General features: G+C 41.0%; 1 long non-coding RNA gene across 1 annotated transcript in view; it reads right to left on the reverse strand.

The window, feature by feature from the left end:
- The window catches only part of LOC115903547, a 35439-nt gene that overhangs the window by 5989 nt on the left and 2557 nt on the right, over positions 1-26893 (reverse strand). The window contains exons 3-7 of the long non-coding RNA XR_004060701.1: positions 25016-25155; positions 24115-24348; positions 23701-23858; positions 9407-9499; positions 8268-8450 (exon numbers count right to left, since the gene is read on the reverse strand). This is a non-coding gene — a long non-coding RNA (uncharacterized LOC115903547). The remainder of the gene's footprint in view (positions 1-8267; positions 8451-9406; positions 9500-23700; positions 23859-24114; positions 24349-25015; positions 25156-26893) is intronic.

Raw genomic sequence — 26893 nt, forward strand, 5'->3', positions numbered from 1 at the left:
TCCCCTCCCCCCAAAATCTCAGTAGATATCATAACAGATGTCCAAAGTTACTGATGTCACTCTTCAAAATTGGAACATTTTTGGTGCCCCTAGCACTGCTGCTGAGGAGATAATCTCAGAAAAACTGTGCCCCACGAAAATGATCTAAGAAGCAGCAGTGGGGCAAGAGGCTGGTGAAGAGTTACTAATTACAGCCCTACAAGCAGCTGCTTTCACTGAGAGCCCACCAAGTGGACTGGAAGGCTGCAGAATGAGGATCTTGGCAGCCAAGAAGAAGAAGAGAGTACTTTGCCTGGGTGCCACACCTGCTGACAGCTGACTGAAGCTTCAAGAAAAATCCAGAAAGATCAATACCCTTTCCTCTCTTTGAAAAGGTTCATGAGAAGAAGAAATGGGACCTCTGTCTGCTAGAGGAATGCTACTGGCAGAGAGAGCAAAAATATAACATCCACAAGATTTTATCACAACCTACAGTATAAAGAAACTCTCCCAATCCAAGGAAGATGGGGCAGAAAGAAGTGGTGACCCTAAGCCCTGAAATGAAACATGCCATTTCCATTCTCAGTTTGGAAAGCTGTTCTGCAGTGAGGTGCCTGCCACAATGAAAAGACAATCATACCAAATCCACTGGTCAAACAAAGGAGAGAGTCACCCCATGCACAACAGAATTGAGGACCTGGCTCCCAGCACAGTTAGGATTGGTGCACAGCTTGCATTTCTTGCACTGTCTCTGAGGTAAGCGAGGACCATGTAATTGCAGGTGCTGGTAAACTCCATTGCAGATTATGATGAGGGGAAGAGGAGGGGCAGGCACTGATCTCTTCTCTCTGGTGAGCGGTGACAGGACTGAGGGAATGGACTGAACTTGTGTTGGGGGAGGTTTAGGTTGGATATTAGGAAAAGATTTTTCACCTATAGGGTGTCTGGGCACTACAACAGACTAACAGACTCCACAGGGAAGTGGTCACAGCACCAACCCTGACAGAGTTCAAGAAGCATTTGCACAGTGGTCTCAAGCACATGGTGTGACTCTAGGGGATGGTTCTAAACATGGCTAGGAATTGGATTTGATGATCTTGATGGGTCCTTTTAAACTTAGTATATTGTATGATTCTATGATCTAACCCCTTTGGGAGACTGCAGACCAAGGGTAGAAATGTTCCTGCCCAGACAGGCAGTGGGCTCCTCTCCAGAAAAACAATTACCTCCAACAGGTCACATTTCCCATCTGCCAGCCCTGTGACAATAGGCATCCGGGTTTAGACAAAATGAGGGTCTAAACTATTTCTAGGTATTACCTAGTGCAGGGCATATGCAGAATCACAAGGTGACATGTTTGTCGTAGTCCAAATCTGTTGGACTAAAAAAAAAATAACCAACCACACTCTCATGTTGAAGAAGATAAGTCAGGATCTATATTTAACTCCTCTCCCATGTGTGCCCACAAAGGCATTACCAATTTACTGTGTAATTAGGTAGGTCATCTAACATGTCTACACCAATTATTTTTGCTTCTGTTTTTTGTGAACCACTTTAAAACTCTTTCTTGATTTTGCTGTATGAGGTATGACACAGAATGAATTTGCCGTGCTTTGCTCTTTCTGGAGAGATGCCTATGTGTCCTTGTCTTAGGCTACAAGATGTGGCTGGGGGTATGTATTCTATCCCCATCTGTTGGAGGTGGGGCAGTTATCTTCTGTTAGTTGGGCAGTTTTCTTTATCTCTTCCACAACCTATCTTCCTCCAGTGGGATATCTTCTGTTAATGGGCCACTGAGTGTCACTGCATGACTGATAAAAATTACACCATCCCATTGTGAGATGCTCCACCCAGGGGGAGGAGCCAAGCATTCCTGCCTGGATATAATCTGAGATCTGGAACACCACAGGCAGCCTTTTCCCATTGGATTCCTCAAGGTGCAGCTTTCTTCTCCACTGGATTTCCAGAGGAAGACCAGGCCCATCTACACCACCACTGGACCCTCAGAGGAAAACTCCACCCTTCTACAGCATCGCTGCTTAAACAGAACCACATCTATCACTCCAGGAGGACTGCAGCCACCATTTAATCAGACTGCTACCAACACCCTGACCGACAGGCTGTCAGGTCATATTCTGACTCTGTCAGTAGTTTGGGTTTTTTTGTACTATTGGATTTGTGTTTCTAATTTTCCTAGTAAAGAACTGTTATTACTATTCCTATATCTTTGCCTGAGAGCCCCTTAATTTCAAAATTATAATAATTCAGAGGGAAGGGGTTTACATTTTCCATTTCAAGGGAGGTTCCTACATTCCTTAGCAGACACCTGTCTTTTCAAACCTAGACAGTCTTCTGGTTTATGAAGGCAACTGCTTTCTGGTGTGAGAGACCTGAACAAGGTGTTGAAATGTGATGACAGGCTGCTGCAATGAGCATATGACTTGTAGAGTATCACAGCAGTTTAATTTTCAAAGCTGAGGGGATTTTCTTGCTAGCAAAACTTGCTTTCTTGTCTGACAAGCAGCTTCTCTGGACTTGCCACCAAAGACACTGTCGTCATTCTCTCAGAAGGACTTATATGCTGCTGGTAGAATTTTTTTCTCCTAATGATTTAAGTGTCTAAATTCTGTTTTTGAAGTGATTTAGGCCAGAATCAGGGAAGTATTTTAGAGTCTGAAGTTATAAAGTAGCTCAGTAGAGGGATTATCAAAACAGTTCCTAAATGCTTTCAAATCTTCACCATGGAACTATTTTGAACAAATGGACTTTCCAACACCCTTCAGGTCCCTATGGTTTTCAAAAATTCAAGAGTTCCTAAATGAGGAAGAATTTATTTGAATATAAAATTAATTTCAAAGCACTGAAACAAACACAAACTTCCTCTAGAAGCAACAGAATATGGCTGCGATTTAAAAAGGGGAGGAGGAATGAGGTTTATTTTTTACAGAAATATGAATACTTTAATGCAAAATATGAATGAATCTCTTTAAAATAGATAATTCAGCCTTTATTACTCACTTCTCTGAGTGGTAGAAGAGCCAGCAAAAGTGTGTCCATGTATTTTTTGTCATCCTGGGATTAATTCCCAGGCAGGTCTTTGTTTACAGTGCTATATTTACATAGTACAGCCATATGGAATAGGGATATTCCTCCTGACAGCTGCTCTGCTTCCCTCAAAGCAACAGAGGGAGGGACTGCTTTGAAATAAGGCCTCCTGCATTACCTCTCCCTATGAATTCCATCTCAGCTGCAAAGGCAGCACCTGCCCCAGTGCAACCCCCCTGCTTCTCCCAGCTCACAGGGGCCAGCTGGGGGCACGTGTTGTGTGTCTTGGCAGGAATGCCCCAGGCACAGACCTCAGCTCCCACCCCTGGGGAGGCATGGTCTAGATCTTGGCCCATCACTCATCTCTCGGTACTACAAGGTGTAAACAATGCACGTGTGTGTCCCTCCATTCATCCACTGGTTTCAAGGTGTGCTCATGGGCCTGCCCATCATTGAGAACACTGTCATTTCCTAGGGCAGAAGACAAAAATAAATGGAGTGTATCAGTGATAAACATGGTATCTTCTGAAACTGCTGATCTTCATTCTACATATCTGAATTTTTAAAGAAAACCTGCTGTTTGCTCTTCCCCAAATTCCTGTGAAGTTCTGATCTCTGAATCCTCTTTGATCTCATTTGCAGGCTTTGTGCACAGGAAGGGCTTCTTTCATTCTTTCCTGACTGCAAATACAAGGTCAGAGCCCCATCTCATTTCCAGAGAAGCAAAACTGGTCAGACCAGACTTTCGGAAGACCCCTCCCCATGAGTAATTTAGTCCTACACTTAAGGACTGAGGAGTTCAGCTCTTGAATATAGTTAGTGCCTGGCAACTTCAGCTTCTCTCAAGGTGGTGGAGAAGAACTGACTACGACACCAGCAATTTTTACAAGACTTTTTCTACAATACTGTCATTCTCAGCTGTGCAGTGACTGTCTGAGTGGCTCACCACAGATATCATAATTGCTGGGGAGCAGATGGGCATGACATGGGCCCTGTGGATACTGTCTTTTACCACTGCATTTTTTGTGCAGGATTCAGGTGTTATTAGCTCTGGATTCTTCTAATTAAATAAAGCAAGATGAGAAGAAAAGCTCCCTTTGTTGTTTCACCAGGAGGACAAGTTTGCTAGTGTGCCTTGCTCCTGCAGAGAAACCCATGGAGCAGTACAATGAGAGAAGTGCAATTGCCTAGAAGGATGCAGGTAGTTCAGACTGGTGGCTGATTTTTTTCTGCTGCTGTCATCCTGCCTGTACTTCATGCTGGGGATGCAGTGCAGAGACGCTATCACCCACAGTCACAGGATGTATTGTACATTTTAGAAAAAGCTTCCCCACAAAGGAATTTTTCTCTGCTTTGCCAAGATGAGCTTTGCCAGCCAAATGTTCAATCTCGTTCAAAAAAGCCTGACATCTGACCCTGTTGAAAATTTAACAGGTTTTTTTTTTTTTAAGTTATGCTTAACTGCATAATAGAAGGGACATTGTCAAAAGCTGCCATAGAAATGGGCAAAGAAAGCAAAACATATAACAATGAAAGATAACAGATGCCACTGGGGCACATGAGGTCATAAACCCCTGTGCCCTATTCTGGTGAGCAGGATGGAGTGACCTAAGCCCTCATAGGACTCAGGCAACTTAAAGAAATACAGAACAAACATTTGAAAATCCCTGAAATGCAAGAAGTAGGTTTGACTCTTGTGAAAACAGATCAACACTGCAAATATTCCTAGATCCAACTGCCTTCAGTAAGGCTTCCCAATGCAGAATCCCTCAAAGAACATTAACTGTGATTTACCTGCCTGAAATACAGCTATTTCCCTTTGTACAAATGGACTTCAAAGGTATTATCCCCATTCAGGTGAACAGACAAAATTTCTGTGAGCTGGCTACTCATGGAAGTTGAAAAGACCCTTCTCTGGTCAGCCAGGCTTAACTTATGTTGACCATAAAGTTTGTGAAGTGGTTCTTCCTCAGGCAATAACTACAGAATAAATATATAACATAAGAAATTATTTCTAAGCTGTTCTGCAGGTGATTTTGCAGATGATTGAAGTGATCCCTGTATGGATTTAGAAAACTTCTTGGACTGGGTCATTCGTATTTCTTCAAGACACCAAATCTGCAGGACAAACTTCTTGTTTCCTTTTTTTTGCTGTGCTGGGATCACTGCAGGCCACCATCTTGTAGGTATCTTTCCTAAAACTCTCAAGAAATGTCTTAGTCTTCTAAAGATATGAAGGGAAATAAGGTGTTTTCTGGGAGGCAATATGACCTGTTGGCAGGTTGTCAGCCTGTTGGGTGACTTGGATTGTGGAAAAAGAATGGGAAAAGCTGACTGCAGAAGAAGGAGGGCGGGGTGTCTGTGTAAAGAAGCTCTGCCTTCCATTGCTGCACTTCCTTAACAGCTGTGGAGGGTGCTGAGCACACCACTGGGACTTTGTAAGGGCATGTTTTCAGTGTCAGGCTCAAAAAAAAGGACAATCTGCCAAACCAGTGGCAGTAGACACTAGAAATGAAGTTGGAAGATGGGACCTGGTTTGGGCCTTTTGTGCACAGAAATGTCTGGGTCTGCACTTCAGCCAGCACGGAGATGAGATGGAGATGACTAACCTGCTCAACCACAGTGAATGATGTGGGTCCTGAGACAGGCAATACCAGCAGGAGACACAAAACAGTGATGTGATAGCCAGACTGGTCTATTTGCTACTGCAGGAAAAGGCCAGCCAGCTGTGATTTCAACAGAACCATCCAGCACTGCCAAATAATGGATTGACATAAACTTCCTCTCACCAGAGACAAAAAAAAAAAAAAAAAAAAGTAGCACCATTAGCACTTTCCACTTCCACTTTCACTGTCATTAAGAGCAAGTAAGCATATATCATACTGGGTGAGATAAGCCATGGAAGGAGCAAGGGTTCAGAAGTCACCTCTATGTGCTTCTTGCCTCCAATCCAAGGTTTTGTGCCACTCTCCAGTTATTAGATTCTGTGCCCTACCACATTTCAGAAAAAAGTATTAAGCTATTCCAAATTTAACTCAAAAATTAAAGCAAAGTAAAATGACACAGAGAAATCCTAAGTAATTTTGCTCCCAGATGTATTTCCCACAAGCAGATTTTACTGGCTTAAAATACTCTATACATGAATTCTGGCTATGTAATTTAGTAAATGCCCCACAGACTGATTTCAGTTTGTTTGTTTTTCTTATAAAGGGCTGTGCTGCCACTGCCTTCAGCTGAAGAGGATTTCAGCTATTCCAGTGCAGAGCTAACTCAAAAGGTGTTTTTTGCTGATAGCAGAAGATCTGTAGTCCTCTGTGAGCTCACCTGCAATTCAGATGAATGTCACATGCTCTTAGATAAGCACAAAGCAAAGACTTTTTTTCTATCAAAGAATGCTTTGGGAGAAAAAAAAAAGTGGCCACCTGGTAATACTACAGTATTTTTTCTGGAAAAAGAACCTTTCAGTTTGTTTTCACTCCTCATGTCAGTGAAGGTCTAGGGAAGGAATAAGGTACAGGATGGTAACAATCTAGATATCTCAGGTTGAAATGTTGGGTTGAGCCTTTTTTTGGTTGCTTTTGCTGGGTTTCTTTTTGAGTTTTTGTTGTTTTTCTTGATGTTTTGTTCTGTTTTGTTTTCTTTAAACAAATACTTCAATTCCAAATGTCTCTTCGTTTCCAAATGTTCATTTTCATCTTTAAAAGTGTCTTAAAACCTCAAACACCAAAGAAATAATAATAGTAATAATAATTTTTTAAAAAGAGGAAGTTTGCAGTAAAATATTTTAGCTAATTAAGACTTTATATTTTGTGTTTATTGTGTATCAACGTAAGCCAGAGTTTTTCTTTTTAATCCTGAGTAGCATGGTACGGGTCTCTACCCTTCTGGTATGTGGCTACCCTTTTCCCAGCAGAATTAGTTAAACAACCCACAGGACCACAACTTCATTAACAGGCTCTGTCAAAGTATGAGGAATTCATTACCCCACTGGCAATTAGTTGTACATTTTTCCATCTTTCCTGTTTACTGTAAGAACAAGACAGAACCTGCAAACACATCTGTCTAAGCTGAACTCATCACAATAAATGTCCAGAGCTACACACAAAAGAAGGCTTAGGAACAAAGCATCTTATTTTGAGTCACTGAGTGGTCCTAGTGACAGGCTGCTATCATGGCAGCTCCTTTGAGCTGAATCTGACATCTCTCTCTTGTCTAAACCACTGAGATTTTCAGGTACTAAAAATTGATGGACAGTTAAGAATAAAAACCCAGAATCATAATATTCAGTAGTACTTGCATAATCATACAGCAAGACTGAGCTTTTAAAGGCCAAAATCTATCTGCAGAGAACAGCAAATGGTGTTGTCTGAATTTTTAGAGAAGCCTAATGAAAGCGAGAAAGATCTTGTCCTCAGGAGAGGAAGCAAATGGTGCTCAGCAAGAAAAGCAAGAGGCAAACTCAGCTGAGCAGAAAATATTTTGCTGCCTGCATTTTGCACTGAAACTTTAGTACATTTGATAGGTCGTTTTCACCAGATTTCCTCAAATCAGTTTAATTTCTATTTCCTGAATACACAAGCATGAGTGCACAAGACTGTTTCCATGTGTTGCATTAAAGATACACTTACCAAAGGTTTTTAAAAACATCTGTGAAAAACAGTGCTGAAAAGCAAGAATATCTGCTCTAGAAACAAAGTGCTGAGAAATTTCAATCTACAGTGGGGAAATCAGTATTAATCTGGCATTTAATTAATTTAATTGATTTGAGATTTAATTTTGGAAGAGAGGCAAAACAAAAGTAATATCACCATAATCTGTGCAAAGTTTCTGCTGTCCAGACCACATGAACACCAAATTCTTTCCTCCCAAAGTTAAAATTCAGAACACTGCACATGCCTCCCCCTAAACCACAGCTCCAGACAAGGACTAAGAAATACTTAAATTCGGACAGCAGAAGCAACTTATGTGTGATTGATTCCCAGTCCTACATTTGCTTTCAGTGCAGATCAGTATAATCCAGGTGAGCAGAAAGGAAACACAAGGTGGAGAATTTCTTTAGGGAGATGTTTTCTACCTGTCTTGGGTAAGCAGCCCACAATCCTCTCCCTAAAGGGATTGAGGAGTGCAGTCCTGCTGCCTTGCAGGGAGCCTCATGCTCTCAGATTTCTCAAGCACTTTGGAAAAAACCACCTACAGAAACATTAAGGCTTTGGCTTTAAAACTTAAGAAATCTGAACGCTTACCTCCTATTAATTTTAATTCCTTTTGAAATCCCTGGAAAGCCAGAAAACTTGGTTCCCAAGAGATCCTGAATGGGGACACTTTGCACACACAGTCTCCTCTGAAAGCAATTTACCAGCTGCCACAGACCTGCAGGATGGACCCATGCTGCCATGACCTGCTTGGCTTTTCAGAAGTCTCTGATGCTGTAAGAACAACGGAAGTTACCTAACACGGAATATTTTAGACTATCTACTCAGTTAGGTAATGACTAATGGGAGATAAGCATTTTGGGATTTTCCCTCCAGCTATGGGTGCTGAACTCCTAGGGAAGTGATGCTGGAATACCTGAAATGGTTCTCCCCAGCTTGGTGTTGCAGCATCCCCTCAGTTGTACAGCCACCCCTCTTGTATTTGCGGGGTGCCCCGTGGCAAGAAGGAATGATGAATCTGACTCCATGTTCTTAGAAGGCTAATTTATTATTTTACGATACTATTTTATAAAAAGAATACTATACTAAACTATACTAAAGAATAGAGAAAGGATACAGACAGAAGGCTAAAAGATAATAATGAAAACTCGTGACTCTTTCCAGAGCCCCAACACAGCCTGACCGTGATTGGTCATTAAGTCAAAACAATTCACATGAAACCAATTAAACAATCACCAGTTGGATAAACAATCTCCAAACACATTTCAAAGCAGCAAAACATAAGAGAAGCAAATGAGATAAGAATTTGTTTTCTGTTTTCTCTGAGGCTTCTCAGCTTCCCAGGAGAAGAATCCTGGGCAAGGGGATTTTTCCAGAAAATATGATGGTGATACATCCCCACATCCACACTGATGGAACAGCTGTGCCCTGCAGCGTCACCCTTCACAGCTGACTTTGATGTCACCCCTAAGACACTGATTCAAGCTCTGTGAGTGGCACAGCTGCTCTCTCATGGAACCACAGCTCCCAGTGTGGGAGCACCAAGCCCTAAAACCCTTGCTGCAAAGCCATGCTAACCTGGAACCCTACTTCTGCATCCATTGGGGGATGGGGGTTATTAAGGGAGACTGCATTCATACTTTACTGAGAGCAAAAGCCAAAAGCCCATCCCATTTAGCAAAAAAAAAAAAAAAAAAAAGAGTGAAGCAAAACAAAAATGTCTACAATACCTTGATAATAGGTCCAACAGCATTTCCAGGATTAGGGAGAACCTCTGTCCATGGTGCTGAGTTATGCGGCGAGAGAAGCATGCTTCAGGGAGACTTACAGAAAACATGATAGAAAATATAGAACTTAATAAAAACAAGGTCAAGAATTTTGATAGCTGATAGCCTAGTTGCTGTCAAATTGACAAATATAACTTTTGATGCTTTATATGAATGAAGTGAATAAACAAATATATGGGGAACCTAGCAGCCAAGAGGCAAAGTTCAATAATCTAAACAATTGCCAAACTGTGAAATAAGTTACCCTTTAATCTTTGTCTCTATTTTATGTGCTTAATATCTATCATTTGTATCACAGATACAGTAGATGGATCTGTCCTAGTTGGTCCTTGAAATGTAGCATTATCACTAGATAAAATACATTTGAAAGGAGTCAATTAAGATTTTTAGAAACCAGGCCCCAAAATTAAAGCTAGATAAACATCTTCTGTTACAGACCCCTCTAATTTGATGAATTTTGTTGCCTAGGCAACCAGCTCACAGTGTATCTGTTCAGATCATGCTGGCTGTTTTAAATAGAAATACCATCCATTTAATGCACAGCTGATTTTTAGCAAAAAGTATACATGTGTAATGCACACCACCAGATCATGTATTGTTTTGCATTAAGAAGCTGATATTCTCATGTGGTACTTGCAGAGGGGAATATGAATATGAAGTGTAAATCTAAGGAGAATTGAATAAAAATGTGATGGTGCTGGAATGGCAGTAAAGCCTCATTAGCTGGGTGGGACTTTCTGCTGCACAGAGAGCCCAGCATGCACGAAATTGTCCTGCTGATCTCATCACAGAGATGCAAAGAATAATTGAGTGGCGCTGGAGGGAGTGTGTACAGTGATCTCACATTGCTTCATTATATCCAATTAGAAACTGGTCAAGCAAGTGAATCAAATGACTTTAACTGCCACTGAAGAGACACTGGCTAAAGACAGTATCATGCAGGTATGTACAAAGATTTCCTTGTAAATAACACTCCTCTGATTCCAGACCCAATGCTGTCTTCAGGAGTTGGAAGTGCTAGAAAATGGTGTGGTGTTACACATTGTTGGATCCCTTGGCAAAGGCATCACAGGAAAACACCCTGGCAGCAGCCAAGCACAGAAGTAGGAGGTGTTCAGAGTAAGGCTCAGTACCTTCTGTATAGCTGGGTATGGCAGGTGATGATTTCTGTGAAGATATAAAAAATTTCCTGGACAAAGCTGCCCAAAAGATGTAGAGTGTTGCACTACCAGGCAAAACAGAACAGATCAAAAAAACCCAAACAAAACAAAGGAAGAATCTCCCTGTCCCCTCAAAACATGCTCACTGCTTGGTTGCAGTCTTGTCATTTTTAAATATCAGCAAGTTCACCTCCTGAAAAAGTTGGAACAGAGGGACTACAAGACCTTGGAGAAGAGGCTGGGCAGTAAGTAATCACAGTGATTTGTGGGACTTGTACTGATGGGAACTGCAACAATCAAGCTGATGAGGGAGAATCAACTTTTATGTGAGTTTCTACTTATCAAAGCAGACCTATGATCTTTGCAATATGTCACTCAGTGAGGTGATGCTGAGCTATATGCTTGTTGGAAGGCATGTATCTCTTTAGCCCTTTGAATCACTACCAAATCCCGCATGCTGCTTTTGCAGAGACTTTCCACATGAAGACAGAAAGAAGTGGTTGGCACTGAGAGAGGAGAAAATCCTTTACCTAATTCTGCCTCTTATTGTTTTAAATGGCAAACTCTGCTTTCATATATCCAGAGTTAGCTGTGGGAAGCCTCGTGCATCTTAAGAGATGTCAAAAGACTTAAGGCTGTTCTAGAAGAATTAAGGACGAAATTCAGAGATGGTATCCCTGTGTAAGCATCAGTTAAATTCTGTGTAATGCCTCACAAAAGTGATGACATTCCAGAAGTATTTACATTATTTTCCAGTTACTTGTATATACTGTTACATATTTGATGCCTGGGACTTGGATAATGCACAGTAGTTGCACAAGTGTAAGTGGGCAGGCTTAGATACCAACATCACTCCAGCAATTAAGTCATTTCCCCAAATCTATAAATTCTACTTCAGAGTTGTTTGGGTGACAGTGCTCCATTGATTCTACCTTATACAGAAAGCTTGCAAAGCAAATCAATAGGACTGTACATCTGGAGGCACAGCAAAAAAAAAAAAAAAAAAAATAAAAATCACCTGCCATAAAGACTACTGTGCTAAAATAAAAGTTTGGTTGGGAACAAGATTATGCTAAGACACTGAGTTAATTGAACTGATTTATTACCAATTGAAAAAGGTTGTAAAGTTGTTAACCTCAGATTTTGTGTCTCCAAACATCATTATCTAGCCATCTTTGTTTTCCTCCTTGTAATTTTTTTATTTGTTTATAAGCCTTATTTGCTAATAAACCCCATACACTTATAATAATTCTCCCATCCTGCACTGAAGGTAAGGAACACAGACACAAGGAATATTGAGAAATTTAGTAGAAGTATGTGGCTAATTAGGTTATGATGCACACATTGGTTAGGTAACTTATGATCCTCAGAGTGCAGATATGCAAGGGTTTATTTCAAATAAAGAATATTTAAATTTCATTCCTTCTTTGATCTGAATGCTTTCACCTTATTTATCAGTTGATTGAATCTTGTACAGAGATGGAGGTTCTGACCTCTGTTTATTTATTCTATTTTCCTATTTAACTTCAGTTTGCTAGAAAAAACAAGGACAAGGCTGTGACAGTTCACAGAGATGCAATTTGTCTATTGAACTTAGCTTGGCATCTGTTAGACACACAAAGAAACAAAAGAAACTGCATAAATATTCATCAGCAAAGAAGTCAGCCACGATGCAGGATTTGAAGCATTATATGTTATTTTTATAATGATAATAGTGATTCATCAGCCCTAATGATACCTCAGTACATTGCCTGACTGATCTTTTACTTGTGTGCGTATAATTTATTTTTCCATTTCATGTCCTGCCTATCATTTGTTCCCAAAATATGGAAGTAGATTTACATAATAGAATTCTTCTCGGTAGTACTGGACAGGTTGGAGGTTTTTCTTTCAGGTATTTCATTTGAATAAAGTCTATAATGTGACAAGTGGAAGATGTCACTGCCTTACAAACAGCTAATTGAGGAAAGAATTGTGGTGTAGGCATTAGGTAGCATGGACTGAGCTTTGAAATCTATCATCACCTCTCAAGAAAAAAATACTTTTTCAGCCTAGTTTCAAAAAATAGCTTTATTCGTCAATTCTGTTTATCCTTACAAATGAATCTTTTAATGACTTGTTTTTCTGGATTGCATATCTGCCAGAAGACAGAGAAAAACGATCCTGTTTTACAAAAAGGCAGAGTTCAACTTAACACATTATCACCACAGCTGTCGCAGCTGGGATTTTTAACACATTGAAGAAAGACTTATTTTTAAAAGTGCAATAGGTCTTCTCCCTGAATGACTTTCAGTAGGTACCTAAATCACTCGGAGTATTTTATTGTATGCCTGAAAGCCCCTGAAAGGTGATGGGGAAAGATAGCTGATTCTTCTAGACACAAGGAAAATTCTGACCTGAGCTCATAAAAGTACAAATGTTCTACAATGCATAACAAAATCCCTACAAATCATCTGGGTTCCATTTAAAATTTGAGCTGAAGACTTGCTTGATTTGTTGGAAGAAGGCAAAGGGAGAAACCCAGAAATGCATTGTCGTAGTCAAAGGACTGCAAAAAGACTGGGACAGATTTTATTCTAAAAAATGTGCCCTTCCTTTTCTATAAAAAGATGGGGGGAAAGTGAGCTTTTATTTGAAACCACCAAATATGCAAGAAAAGTCTCTTTCAGGCAAGCTGCAAGCGGTGGTTGAAGATGACAACTGGAGCAGCAAAAGGTCGGCAAAGAGGTGAGATACAGCTACAGTCTAGCCAGGCTTGGTTAATCTCTGGCAACCCCAGTCCTGAGAGCAGATAATGGATTGAATTGCACTCACTGGGAGGACAGGTAAGCACAGGAATCTCAGACTTCAGGGGCTTTCAAGTCCTAAATGGACAAAGCCCCAAGCAAACATGGTTGGATGCAGTGCTGGCCTTGCCCTGGGTGGGAGCTTGACCTCTCCCCCCAGACCCACACTTCCCAAAGGATCACAGCACATAAGTCAGCAACAGGGAAACCCAGTATGTTTCTGCCATTGGGATTCAAATTTCTGGTATTTACAATATTGGCTGTGTGATTTTGGCATGACTGTAAAATGCCACTTTTTCTTGCTGAAAATAAATAAGATTTTGATGAGCAGTGTTGGCAAGGTCTGCTCACTTCAGGACTCTTGGGAAAGGTTCTCCCTAACAGTCTTGTTCTGCTCAAAGTCACTGCCTTGAAATCAATTCTTTACAGTCTTGTGGCTTTCCTCAAAGTACATTCAGCATCACTGGGGGTCACAGGGTCCCTCCAAGCACTGTCCTTGTGGCTGTGGCTCCTTGCACCTGTTCTTTGCTGAGCTCTGGAATGGACTACACAGCTTGGAGCTGAACAGAGTATCTTGCATAACTAATACACATCTCTTTCCCTCTGCTCATTTCAGAGAACGCTTGTGCTTATTGCTTGCTTGGTTAGGAACCATGAAACCAAACAAAGTAGGTCTGGGATGGACCTCTTGGGATCATCTCATCCATTACCCCTTCCCTGAGGCTTAGAGAGTTAATAACGGAACAACAAGCCTGCAAACTCCAGCTGCCAGGCTTTGGAAGTTTGGCTTCTCCTAAAGAAGTGCACTGCTTTTGTCAACATGGGAGAATCTGCATGTGCTTGCTGATCTGTGCAGAGATGAATTTTAAAGCGTACATTGTGCTCAGACGGCCCAGTGCTACCATTATATGCATCAGTAAGTTTCATATTATGCAACTACTAGCACTTATGTTCAAAGAAAGCACTTTTTTTTTTGCTCGTGACAAAAGGTAGTTGCTGTGGTCTCATTATAAAACTAAAGCAATGAAAGATAGGTCCTTGCGCAGCATCATCTTCTGCCTATTCTGTTAAAAAGTACTTATTATATTGAGGAATGCATTGGTAATTTTCTGCACCTCTCTTTTATGTAGCACAGCTGATTTCTAAGGCATATCTTCATTGGATTTGACTGCTCACTGACTGTTAGTCATTATCAAATACTCCTTTCACTGCACAGTTTCTCTGTAGGTCATTCCCCAGAAGACATATCCACACACAAAAAACCCTTGTCTTTCCTCTCTTCCCTGTTTCATTTAGCACTAATTCACGGTCATTCCTGCCTCTGTAAAGCTAAGCTTAGAGGCATTATGTAACAAGGAGCCCAGATACCTGAGCGTGGTCCGTTCCCTCCCAAGAAGGTTAATGTCTATTAAGTGTCATCACAGGAGGGTCAGAGCAGTCACAAAACTGCTCTAAACCAGAATGTGGACAGCAAAGTCCTGGGATATATCAGCAGCTAAACCTTCAGTGCCTGCAGCACAAGGAGCACAAATGAAGAATGTTCCTAATTTGCCAGTGAATGCCACCCTCTAATCTTTTCCTTCTTCTCATAAGATTAGAATGCAAACCTATCCTTTAAAGGATAATCTCAACCCTGGCCTAAAGTGCAAGCAAGTCTAAGTTAGGTAAAAGAGCTGTATTATAACAAGATGTGATCCGGATCAGCAAAGGTTTTCCACAAAAAACTTTCCTCAAACTAGAAATCATGATTTCCAGCTGATACAATCTTTTGAACAAGTGCAACTTGAAAAGAGTATATAGCAGTGACACAACAGATCCACAGAAATAGCCCAAGTAGCAAAATCCTTATCATTTCCATGGAAATAGTTGCAATTTATCAGGAAAGTCCTGCATTTTACTGAAACCTATCTACTCATTTGTGTGAGCTGATAAGTATGAGTTTAGCAGGTGAGTCATTCTACATGGCAAGGGTACTTTGAGAGCATTTCGTTCCCAGAGCTGTTTACTTCTGTGTCTACCTTGTATTTTGAGCTGCATGCCTCCTTTCACAGATGTGCATTTTATGACTTTAAATGATATTTTGTTTTAAATCCCCTCCAAAAAACCATAAAATTTAAAATTATAAACAAAGAAGCTACAGAGGCCACTGCTGTATTTGCAGTAAGTTTCTTTCATGAATGCTTAAGGTTAACTTTAAAGTCTATAAGCTAGGTTTAGACTCTAGGTCCAAGCATGTGATGGAGAAGGATTAAGGAAAAAATAACTTTTAGCAGTCCTCACTGTGAGCACACTGCCAGCCTTGAAAGCAATAAAGAAGCGATGGAAAGCCTCACAGGCTACAAAGCAAAGATCAACACTTTGATGAAAAAGGTAATACGCATTCCTTCCACAGATTCTGTATATAAGATGTAAATTGGGAGCTACTCTATGAACCTGCAAAGAAAACTTATACTGCTTTATCTGGAAGCCAAGATTTATTTTGATGCCAATAGTGGAAGTTTTTATAATAGCTTCTAGCTGACTGCAATGTAAGAAAACAGCATTTTCTTTGGTTTTTACTACAGCTGAACTAACTGCATGCTGTGTACACAGACCATTTTTCTGAGATCAACAGGGTGTGTGCAGCACTGTCTTCCTTCCTTACTCCACTCCCCGTATTACAAGGTGATGTAAATTCAGTCACACCCTTGATTACTATGGATGGAATACTGCAGACAAGGAGGTGTGAGAAAACAAAAAAATGAAGCTGTGAGTGATACAGTAATAAATGAAAGAGCATTGCAGAGGCACAATTTCTTGGGTAAGAGATTAAAAGAGAAACAGAAGCCGCCTTTCCTTGCAATGTGTCATGGCAAGAATACTTAAATAGTTGGTTGTGAAAAATGTTGTGATTTGGAAGTGCAAGACCTAATGAAAGAAGAGACTGAGCACATGCAGTATGAATAGTGAAGTATTGAGCAAGCTACCAGAGTTCCTCTTGTCACATGATTGGTCAGTGAATTTGCGAACAAGCGCCTGCTCAGCCCTACTTTTCAGTACATTATTTTGCATTATTTAAACCTAGGGAAACTCGATGCTGTGTTAGAAGTGTGCCTTTCAGGACCACAATAGCATTGATCCTGTTAGATCATAAAGGTACATTTTTTCAGAAGTAGCAAAATCTAATTTGCCACAAAATTCAATAAGAATGTGAATCCAGTTCCTGTGAATGTGAAACACCTTGAGAAATTTTCCTTAGTAAAACTGCAATACAGCCTAATCCTCAGCAGCCACGAGTCCTGTGCTGTGCAAGGCTTTTGATTTCTGGAGTTTCTATGGGTCTTAGCCAAAGGAGTGACACCGAGAATCTTTCCACTGATTTGACTGAAATCTCTCTCCATCCCTGGGATCATTTCCCAGAGGGCCATGTGGAATAAACAGAGCTTTTGGACACTTTATCAAATACAGAAACCTCCGGTTTGATGAGAATTTCTGTCAGGATCTCATGGTGACCTCTGAGACTCAGGTGCAATGCTCACTTAAAAGACTTTTAAAAAATGTAGCTAGAACAAATAAGGATTTAGAAGTTTTGATAAGGAAAAGGAGTAGGGAATTATCTATGCATTAGCTGGAATATGTAGAAACATTTGGCATGTATATTATGCCAGAACCATCTACAGGGATGAGCTCCTGCAAAACATTTAAAGTACTGTGTCTAAGTCACTTAGGTGGCTTTGAAATAAGTGTCACCTATCATGCATAAATAACAATTGGAAGACCCATAGAGTTGCAGTAAAGAGACAGCCAGAGTGTGTTCTGGGATTAAACATAATGTGTTGACTCAAGGCACTCTTTGCACAGCAATTAACCTAGAAGGTTATCAGCAGTGATTTGCTCTGATACCCTATCATGCAGAATGGCATGCTGCTCCACAGAGCAGTACCAAAGCATCCCTTACACCCAGTCAAATAAGCTTTGCACCAGCCAAAAAAGTCTCAAGGTTATTTTCCACAGCAGGGAAGAAACGGAGCCCATCATTTTATATTCTTGAGGAATTAGGTTTAAAAGATTATTATCAGCACTGGACAAGAAAATGGAACTAGCAGGCAGAAAGGTAGTTGTAACTGGACTGAATAAGAAATTATTACATGGACTGGAAGACAGAATGGAACTCTCCAACCCGAAACAAAGAGAAGAAAGAACTGCACTTGGATAAATAACTCAACCTTGCTGTTCACTCTTCAATAGTAATTCTGCATGACCATCTGGAAATTCCTCTCTGGTAATTCCTTTTTAACAGTTCTATAATCACATCTTAATTTGTCATTTCTTAGAAGGATTAAAAGAGCTATTTTGCCTCTGCCAGCCCCATCTGTGCCTGTGAACACGCAGACCACATTCAGGCAAGGCACGTGCAAGGCCTGGGGACAGCCACACCAGCCTGCCAAAGCCACTGCTGTCCAAAGGAAACTCTCTTTGAGAGTCTACTTGCTGCATCTACACTCTCTTACCAGACTCCTTCCATATTAGTAGTGCTTTATCTTTAAAAAAACTGCCCTCAGCATCAGAGAATCCCGAGCCTTGGAGACACTTCAGAGATTATCCAGCCCTCAGGCAGAACAAGTCCTTTCTGTTATCCTGAGGGTGCTTTACCTCAAACCCAGGTTTGAGATTGTTTGGTGGAGATCTCCAGTCAGGCAGAATTCTCCAAGAGCTATAGCCTTACCAGTAGAATATTTTCTTAATGCTTAGCTTGATGTTTTGGGTTGTTTTCCTCTGCTATTAAAGTCCCATTATTTCTTCTTGTGACCACCCTGAACAGGGAGAGCAGATTTATTGCCTTCCTTACTGCATCAGCCTTTTATCTATTTGGAAAGATATCCTCCATCATGTTCTCTCCTTTGGACTGAACAATCCAATCTTTTCTCTCCTCCACACTCAATGAACTCTATCCTTTCAGAAAAAAACACCAAAATGCAAGGTGTTTTGTTTTGAAGTGTCTCAATTGAATACAAAAAATATTGTTGCAAGGAGCAATTTTAAATGGAAGTTCAGATGTTTCAGCTAATAAAATTTTTAAGCTCAGTGCCTCAGACAAAATAACAGATGTTTTCACTACACCAAAATAACTAAAAGGATACAAAACATTCTGGTATCAACAGATCTATAGCATTTTTCACAAAGATATTTGCTATGAATGCTTCTCTCAGCTCTGTCTCTATCACTTTGACCCAAAATGAGCAAAGTCTCTTAAGAACATGCATAACGTCAAAAGTATGAACAGTCCCACCAGCAACAAAATCTGACTTAGAAATAAAGTGTTTTTCTTAAAATTCTTTCTTCAGGAAGGCAATGACTGCAGTTATAAAGGATCCCTACTGTAGAACCTCCACATCTTAGAATTGTGCCCATCATTTGAGGGAGGATCTCCCTAAAAATATGTATTTAAGCATTTTTAAGATGCACAGTCCAGAACAGCTGCAAGAGGGAATGGAAGAGATGTGGCTTATTTTGAACAGATTTCTTTCTGTACCAGAAAGAAGTGTACGTGCAAAGTGCAATGACTTGCACACAGGAGGATTATGTCATACTGCATTATACCAAACCTGTATGTTGCCCATGGACTTTGGGGGTAATCAGCAAGAGAACACCAGTATTTTCAAGCAGGGTGGCATGGGTGTTTCACCACACTCCCCTCCAATTACTTATGGAGACTGCAGTTACAGTGTGTGAAATGGATGGATTATAATAGACTTTCCTTCCACTGCTGCGAGGCCCTGATGCACGCACTCCTCCCCTCCACAACAAGCAGCACTGGCAATTACCTACGTCAGATTTCTTTTAAAAATGTCACAAATATTTCTCCTGTCCCAATATTTCCCTAATTTATCTGATACTAACTTTGCTGCTTTCATAGTTCATTCCTAACCACTCTAATTAAACTTATTGATTGCTTCAGAGGAAGGACGTGAAGGGAATGGGAATGCTTTTTACCTTTCTTCTACCTCCAAACTCTGAACAGCTGCTCCTCAGAAACAAGCTTATCCTTTTAATTAGTTGCATTAAACTTAGGTTGGGTATGGCCTAGAGATATTAGTTAACAGTGGAACAGTGGATGATTTGGGAACCTGTATTCCTGGGGTCCCACAGTCAAGGGGGGGACATGCTGGCAGCCTGCACAGGAGGAACTAGCTGGCAGCTCAGCAGAGATATCTGGGCTGCTATAGACTTGTCAGAAGTTACAAAACCCATTCAGGGATTTGGAACTTTTCTGAGGATCGGCTCACACCAAGCCATATTTTGTCACAGGCTGATAGGAGGGCCAAATACATATACAAAATATATTTTCTGGTCTCTTCTCCCTTTCCTTTTGCCTTCTCAGGGAGTTGTGATGATTGTTCCACATCCATCAATCTCAGCACCGTCTCTTTGCATGCTCCTCTCAGTCCAAGTCCCATCTTGGCTATTTCCCATCTTGGGATATTGGCTATTTCCCATCTTGGGATATTTCCAGACCCTCTCTGTCACCTGCCTTGTGGCTGCACCTCAGCTTTGCTCCCCATCCCAGCTGCCAGCAGCCTCCCAAAACATGATCAGACCAGCTGGGGTGTCCTGGTGTGGCAGAGCTGGGCCACTGAGTTGGACACAATGCAGGGAGCCAGCACAGCCCCAAATGTCTTATTAGTCATTACTAAAATACATTGTGACAAGACATATTAGTACTTTGAAAAACTCTTATGAGTGGAGAAAAAAGTTGGGAAGCAGGGAGAAGGAAAACCTTTCTCTTGGAAATGTAAAGTCCAAAGCAGAAATAATGTATTTCAGTGATCATACATCCCAGTTTAATGCTAATGTATCCTCCTTGAAAGACTTGCAGTTTAACACAGAGCTATATTCTTTCATATTCTTTGACATAATAAAATATATATATATTTATGTATGGCTGTAAAACTGTATTATTTTTAAAAGTTATTTCACTGAAGTAGTTGACCTTTTTATGTTTCATGGATACATTTCTTATCCAGTAATAGAAAAACTGACTGTAAACCACTTTATGTTAAAGCATATGCTCATTTAAATATTATAACATAGATGATTAGAGACCACTATGTGGTATTTGAGGTTTTAGAGATAAAGAAATGGTCCATAAAAAAAAATCAATAATATGAAACTTCTACTTAAAATTCCCCTCTTATTTGTTTGGACTTAAATTTGATTTTATTGTTTTTAATTTTATACTCCTGGGTTCTAAAATATTCAGCAATTATCTGATTTGTAGCTACAATTGTAGCATGTTTACTTGTAAAATGTCTTTCAAATAAAGATCATTATTCGTACTTTTAGATTTTCCCTTAACTTTGCAACTGAACATGTGCAGCTCAACAAGAAGCAGCAATATTTTTTACATTCCAAATGGTTCTAATGCCAAAGCATTTTGCTGATTTAATGGCTGGTTTTGCAGGATAGAAAAAATACTAATAATTCTCAGCAAGCAGAAAATCAACAGCTATCGTTTTTCAAATGGGATTTCTGTAGCTCTGTCAAGTGTCCCATATTGTAAAAAGGAAGGGAAATTCAATTCTCTGTTTGATTTTGCCTCTAAAGGCAAGAGCTTGATGTGTCTTTCTCTGGAACCCAAAATACCAAATAATGTGGAACCCTAAGGGGGCTGAGAGGCTTAAACACAAGACTCAGGTGTTAAGGGCACCTGAATTATTCGGGCCAAAGTATTCAATAACATATTTAGTGCTTAATAGCTACTGCCACCTTTGGATGCCTTCCATCAATGACCAGGGATGGGGCACCTGGACATTGCTTCTCTGAGACCCAATTCCACTGGGTCACTGAGACCCAATTCCACTGCCTCACCACCCCCACCGACAAATTTCTTCTAATATCCAATCTAACCTATCCTCTTTCAGCTTAAATCCATTTCTCTTTCTCTTACCACAACATGCCATGGCAGAAAGTCCTTCTCCAGCTTTCCTGCAGGCCCCTTTTAGGTACTGAAAGGACACAATCTGGGCTGTCTCTTTCCAAGTTTTATCTTCCCTTGCCCAGGAGCAAAGGAAAAAACAGGATTATGCCTACAATTTCGGGACAGCCAGTGCAGAGGAGGATCTCTGGGAAGGTGGATGGTTACATTTTCCCAGCTTGCTCAGCTGGGTGGGTTCTCACTGCACAGAAGTGTGAGCTCTTGAGCTGAGTTAGATGTGTGTGAACATCCGCATCTCCATGCACAGAGGGCATTTTGTAATCCACTGTAAAAGGCAACGGTTAGGTGAAATAATTTAAGCAGAAATTCCCAGCATCTTAATTTCTCACTCAAGCTTACTTCTGGGTGCTGAGGGCCTGATTGCCATTCCCTGCACACAGCAGCTGCCGTGGCTACTCTGCAAGCAGCGCTGAGGAAGGAACGTGGCTGTGCACATTAGCAGAGTTTCAGTGTGGTAGGAGCCAGCAGGCATCACACTGGCATTTTTCAATGAGTAACTGCTCACTGAACACCTCACATGACTGTTTTTAATTCCCAGGGGAAGCCGCAAAGTTACAGTGAGCTCAATACCACAACAGTTTTGGTTTAGAGAAAGGTGGTTGGGAATCCTCTCAGCCTTTTCCTGAAGCAAAATGAATTTGGAAAGGGGACTGCTACTGAAGAACAGTGGAAATTTTCAGCCAAATCTCAGGCTACAGCTGCATCCCCTGGTGATTTTCCCTGCTCCCAGTGATGCCAGCTCAGACCTGCAGGCTCAGTTTACCTGACTGGCTAAAGCGAGGGATGGACTCTACATCATGGCTGTGTCACAACTGCCTTAGCAATCTGTAAAGCAGTCAAGGCTGATGAACACGACCCACCTTGCTTTCTCAGTTCCCTTGGGTGGCTATGAGGCTGGTTTTTTTTAATTTTCCTGACAGCTATATCAGGTATTGGGCAGCCCTGATGGTATCTTTCTAAATAAACTAAATGTGCAGTTCTTGGAAGTTTTTAAAAGGCCAAAGACAAGGCAGTGAATTCCCTGGAGACTGACAGCAGGGTCCTCACACAATATTTAACTGCAATGGCTCTTCAGAGGAAACAAGAGTTTGAAGAAAACATATGGAAGGACCACACTGTTTGTTGCTCTCTGTCTTCCCAGGACAGCTGGAGAGGCCAGGAAAGCTTCAATACACCAAATAAAGATGTGTTGGAGAGGAATGAGGGGCAGAAAAAAAGAAGATGGTACCAAGCAGTGCAATTGAAGGCAAGAAACCCAAGGTGTTGGAAGAGCTCCTTTGGTTTAACACCTTGGGAAATACAGGCTGGTGTCATTTCAGGCAAAAGGAAGAAGGAAATTTTTTGGGGGAAGATGCTGTACATTTGTTTACATCTACAGAGAATGTATGAACAGACTTCACATTAATTTGTGCCCAGAAGACCTCCTGCAACACCCCTCTGGACACCCCACCAGCCAGGTGTCTTCAGCCTGGCTCCCACATATTTGCCTATTCCTATGTCTTGCCTATTCTAGAAAAGCATGGAAATGCTCAGCACAATCAGACATACAACTAAAAAACCAAAAACCCAAACCCTCTGCTTTTAAATAGTTTTTGTAGTGTAGATTGATGAAATGATCTGTACTCCCCCCACACACCACCTTCTGACATGCATCCATTGCTCGACAAAGCAGGTAGTCACACACACTCCACATGAATGCACCCGTGTCCAGGTTGCCTTGGAAACCATCACTGCTACCTAATATTGTTATAATTGGCAAGAAAATATAGGTTTTCTCCAATGATTCGCAGCATGTTTCCATTTTACATAAATACAAGCTTTCCATCTGCAGTTTGCTGAAGGTTTCCTTCACTTTTTCCCCAGAAATTTTAGAGACATTTTCTCCCCAGAAAAATTAAACTGTTGTTTGAATGTCAGAAATGGCATTGTATTGGTATAGGGGGCCATACAGCAATTCCAGCTTCCCTGTGTCTGTCAAGAAGGATTTCTGTCATTCAGGAGAAGGAGCCCTGCAGTTCTCCCTGCTGCATTTAATTCTGTGCACAGCTCTGAAGTTAGAACAGGTCAGCCCAAGTGCTCCCACACAACTCTGCTCAGGCTGCACGCCCTCCACACAACACCATCTACCTTATCCAGCAAAACTAGCGGAAACCCTGAGCAAAATTTACCGTATGATTATTTCCAGCACAGACCAGGATTGTTATGGGATGTGCTCACCCAACACAAAGCCTCAAGCCTTTGGAGAGGAGCCTTAGATGTTCCCCTAAAGGAGGATTACATAAGAGCTACGTGTGTGTCCACATTGCATGTACTTACCAGAGAGAGATAAATGAACTCTTGGTGCTGTGGCACAGATAGACCCCAAGCCCTGTGCTTCTTAGGAGACCAGCAGCCTGCAGCTACTCCTCTAGCCCAAAGTCCAGCTTGGGGCAGATGGAAACTGCAAATTCTGGTCATCTGATGAGCAGTTTTGCCTGGGAAAGAGAAAGGGAAAAATCAGACATCATGGAGCACTGCCTGCCAGTGGGTTCAAAAAGAAATGTCTGGAGGTGGCAAGTGAAAAGGGCAAAATCTAAAGTGGCAACCCCCAAATGAACAACCTGAAACACTTGATGGACATTGAACTGAATGCTTTAAGTCAGGCTGAAGAGACATTTTCCTCAGAAAAGGAGCGAACTATTTCTGTTAGCCCAGACCAAATGCTGTGCCTCTCCACAGTAACTGCAATACCTGATTTCATCATGATATAATCCTTCGAGTCTGAAGTCCCACAGCTCCTTAAAAATCTCCTCCAAAAGCAATGTGGTGATCCACAGGCGAGTCCTGAGTTTGGCGTAGGCTCTTTCTTCAGCTGCAGGAACTACTCTGAGCACCCTTTCCTGTGCTGCTTCCTCAGCTGGGTGTGCAGCCCAAGCAGCAGCTGCCACAGCAAAGTCAAGGGGATTCTGATCTTGTCACCCTGCTCTGGAAAAACATAGCGAACCCAACTTTAAGTGATACCAAGCTACATAAGAGAAGGAATTTTGGTAAAAGTGAAGCATCATAAATCTCTGGCACATGACTTTAGATTGCCAAGTTAAAACTGTAGTAAATCAGCTGTAGCAAGATCAGAAACTATGGGTTTTCCATGTATTTTGGGGGGAAAAACAAGAGTTTCTTTCCCGTGCTTGTGTGGCACAGCTGTTATTTGGCTTTGGTTACAGTCTCAAAAAGATCTCTTGAAACAGAAATGAGGTTTTTTAAATGTAAAAGCATTGACTCATATTTTAGCAAAAGTAAAAAGCTCAAGCCAATTCATTTCAACATTTTTAAAATTACATCTGCATGGTTTTTGGAGTACATGCTTCCAGCAAATGTGTGCTTTAGTCAAATGCAATTAAATGTTGATGCAAAGCATTGATGGCTTTTTTTTTCCTATCTGCACCATGTCAGTAGAGTTCAGGGGATGCAGTAATTACCTTAACTCTGTTCAAAAGAGCTGCAGAGTTGTTTCCAAAAAGAATCCAAAGACCAATTTTTAAATGCTCAACATACACATTTAGAATTGTATTTTTCGAAGGATCTCGGGGAGAGGTGGCAAAATGAAAGCTAGGTTTTGAAAAGGACTCAAAACTGTCAGTGAGATACTCACTTTTCAGCATTTTCACTCTTCAAAACACCTGGGTATTTGACTTCCAGATCAGCATTGGCAAATTTGGCAACTCTGCCTTGAAAACTTTGGTTTTGGTCCATCAGAGCTGCTTCAGTACAAAATCGGCTAAACTACTGGATCTGCATTTGAGAACACAAGAAGCATAGCAGGAAAGACAGATGGCAAAATGCACAAAATAAAAGTTAATAACTCACTAGGTGTCACTTCATCCTCTTTAAATATCACACTATTTATTAGGGTGTCTGCCTAACACTTCAAACCCAACATCACATATCAATGCATGAGCTATTCTTGCAAGTGCTCTGAAGTATAGTGAGCCCATTCAAGTTGAAAGAAAAGCAGTCTAAAAGTAAAATCATGTAAAACTTGCACTATTCCTGGCATAACACCTCTTTTGCCCATCCTCTTTTAATTTTGATGTGTTTCCAAGATTCCCAACTTTGCTAGCAGAAAAAAACCCCAAAAGGTAAAATGCCAGAGGTGAGAGTTCTCCAAAGGACCCAGGCTTCTGAGACTGGAAATTAAATTCTTCTGTGGCTGGGTTTTTTAGACAGAAGGGCCTTTAAATCAAACTCTTCTTTAACACAGGCCAGCAGGAGTTGAACTAAAACCTTATTTTCTAACCCTAACAGGATTTTTTAGCAGCATCTCATCCAAGTGGACAGTCCTATGACATTTCAAAACATGTTGTACCATCTTGTATTTTCAATTTTTAAGAGTAGAACAACATGATTTTGTTCACATGCAAGACTTCTAGACTTACGGATTTTACAAAATTTGTTGGGAGTTCCTTGCACTGTGGAAATTAGATGGCTTTACTGTAATCTCAGACATAGGCCTAAACATTCTCATTGATTTGAAGTACTCATGATGTGGCCTTGTAAAACCTGAAAGAAATTATGATAGTTGGGATGTACTTTCTCTCACTGAATATGTCAATGCTTAAATTATTAGTGAATTTCTCTTACACTTCCATTACTTCCCTTGGAACTGCTGCATTGTTGTTTAGAGGCATGGAGTGACTCTTCCTTCAAGCTTCCCTCTGTTCTCATGCTCTACCTTTCTGATCACAGCAAAATGCTGTGCGGGTGATACACAGCGAAAGGAAAGCATTATGATGGGCCAGCTATTTCCTTAAATAATATTGTTCTAGGAAATGCGCCAGTTCAGATAGAAGAGAAATCATCTGACATGGAGTAAAATACTGAGCTTTTTACTACTGCCTTTTTTTGGGTCCCAAAAAAGAGACCTATTTCATTCCCACTTTTATATGACAGTCATTTTGAGTCCTGCATCTCATAATATACACAACATATTTTCATTTATTGTTCTCCTTCAACCCAATAATCACATCAATGACTCCATTGTAGCTGTTTTACTAACCTGCACCTAAAGTTGTACTCAGCAAACAAAAAGAGCCATTGCAGTGAGATGGCACATAGGAAGCAGGACACTGACCTATTGTAAACAGCTAGAAAAATGTCCAATTACACTCACAATGATGAGTGTGATTATTTCACAGAACTGTGAAAATACAAAGGTGCAATGCACACTCTTCTTCTCCTTCCCCTTTTTTTGTAGCACAAGCTATGGAGCTGCTAACCTGGGCTGGCTGTGTGCGCCATTTCAGCAGGGAAGCAGTGCCTGGCTGCAGCAGGTTCTGCGTGATGGGAAGCAGAGGAAGGTTTGATACTGAGCAGATGGCACAGATGGGCACCGTGCCAGCCCAGGGGCACTACCTGGTGGCACTATGGGATCTCTTGCTGCATTTGTTAACGAGCTGGTGGCGAGAGACAGCTTTGTTTTACTCTTTGTTTTACTGGCCTTTCTCTTCCCCCTTTATGTGATTTTGCTTTT

The sequence above is a fragment of the Camarhynchus parvulus genome, chromosome 4, assembly GCF_901933205.1.
Source record: "Camarhynchus parvulus chromosome 4, STF_HiC, whole genome shotgun sequence".
NCBI classification, from domain to species: domain Eukaryota; kingdom Metazoa; phylum Chordata; class Aves; order Passeriformes; family Thraupidae; genus Camarhynchus; species Camarhynchus parvulus.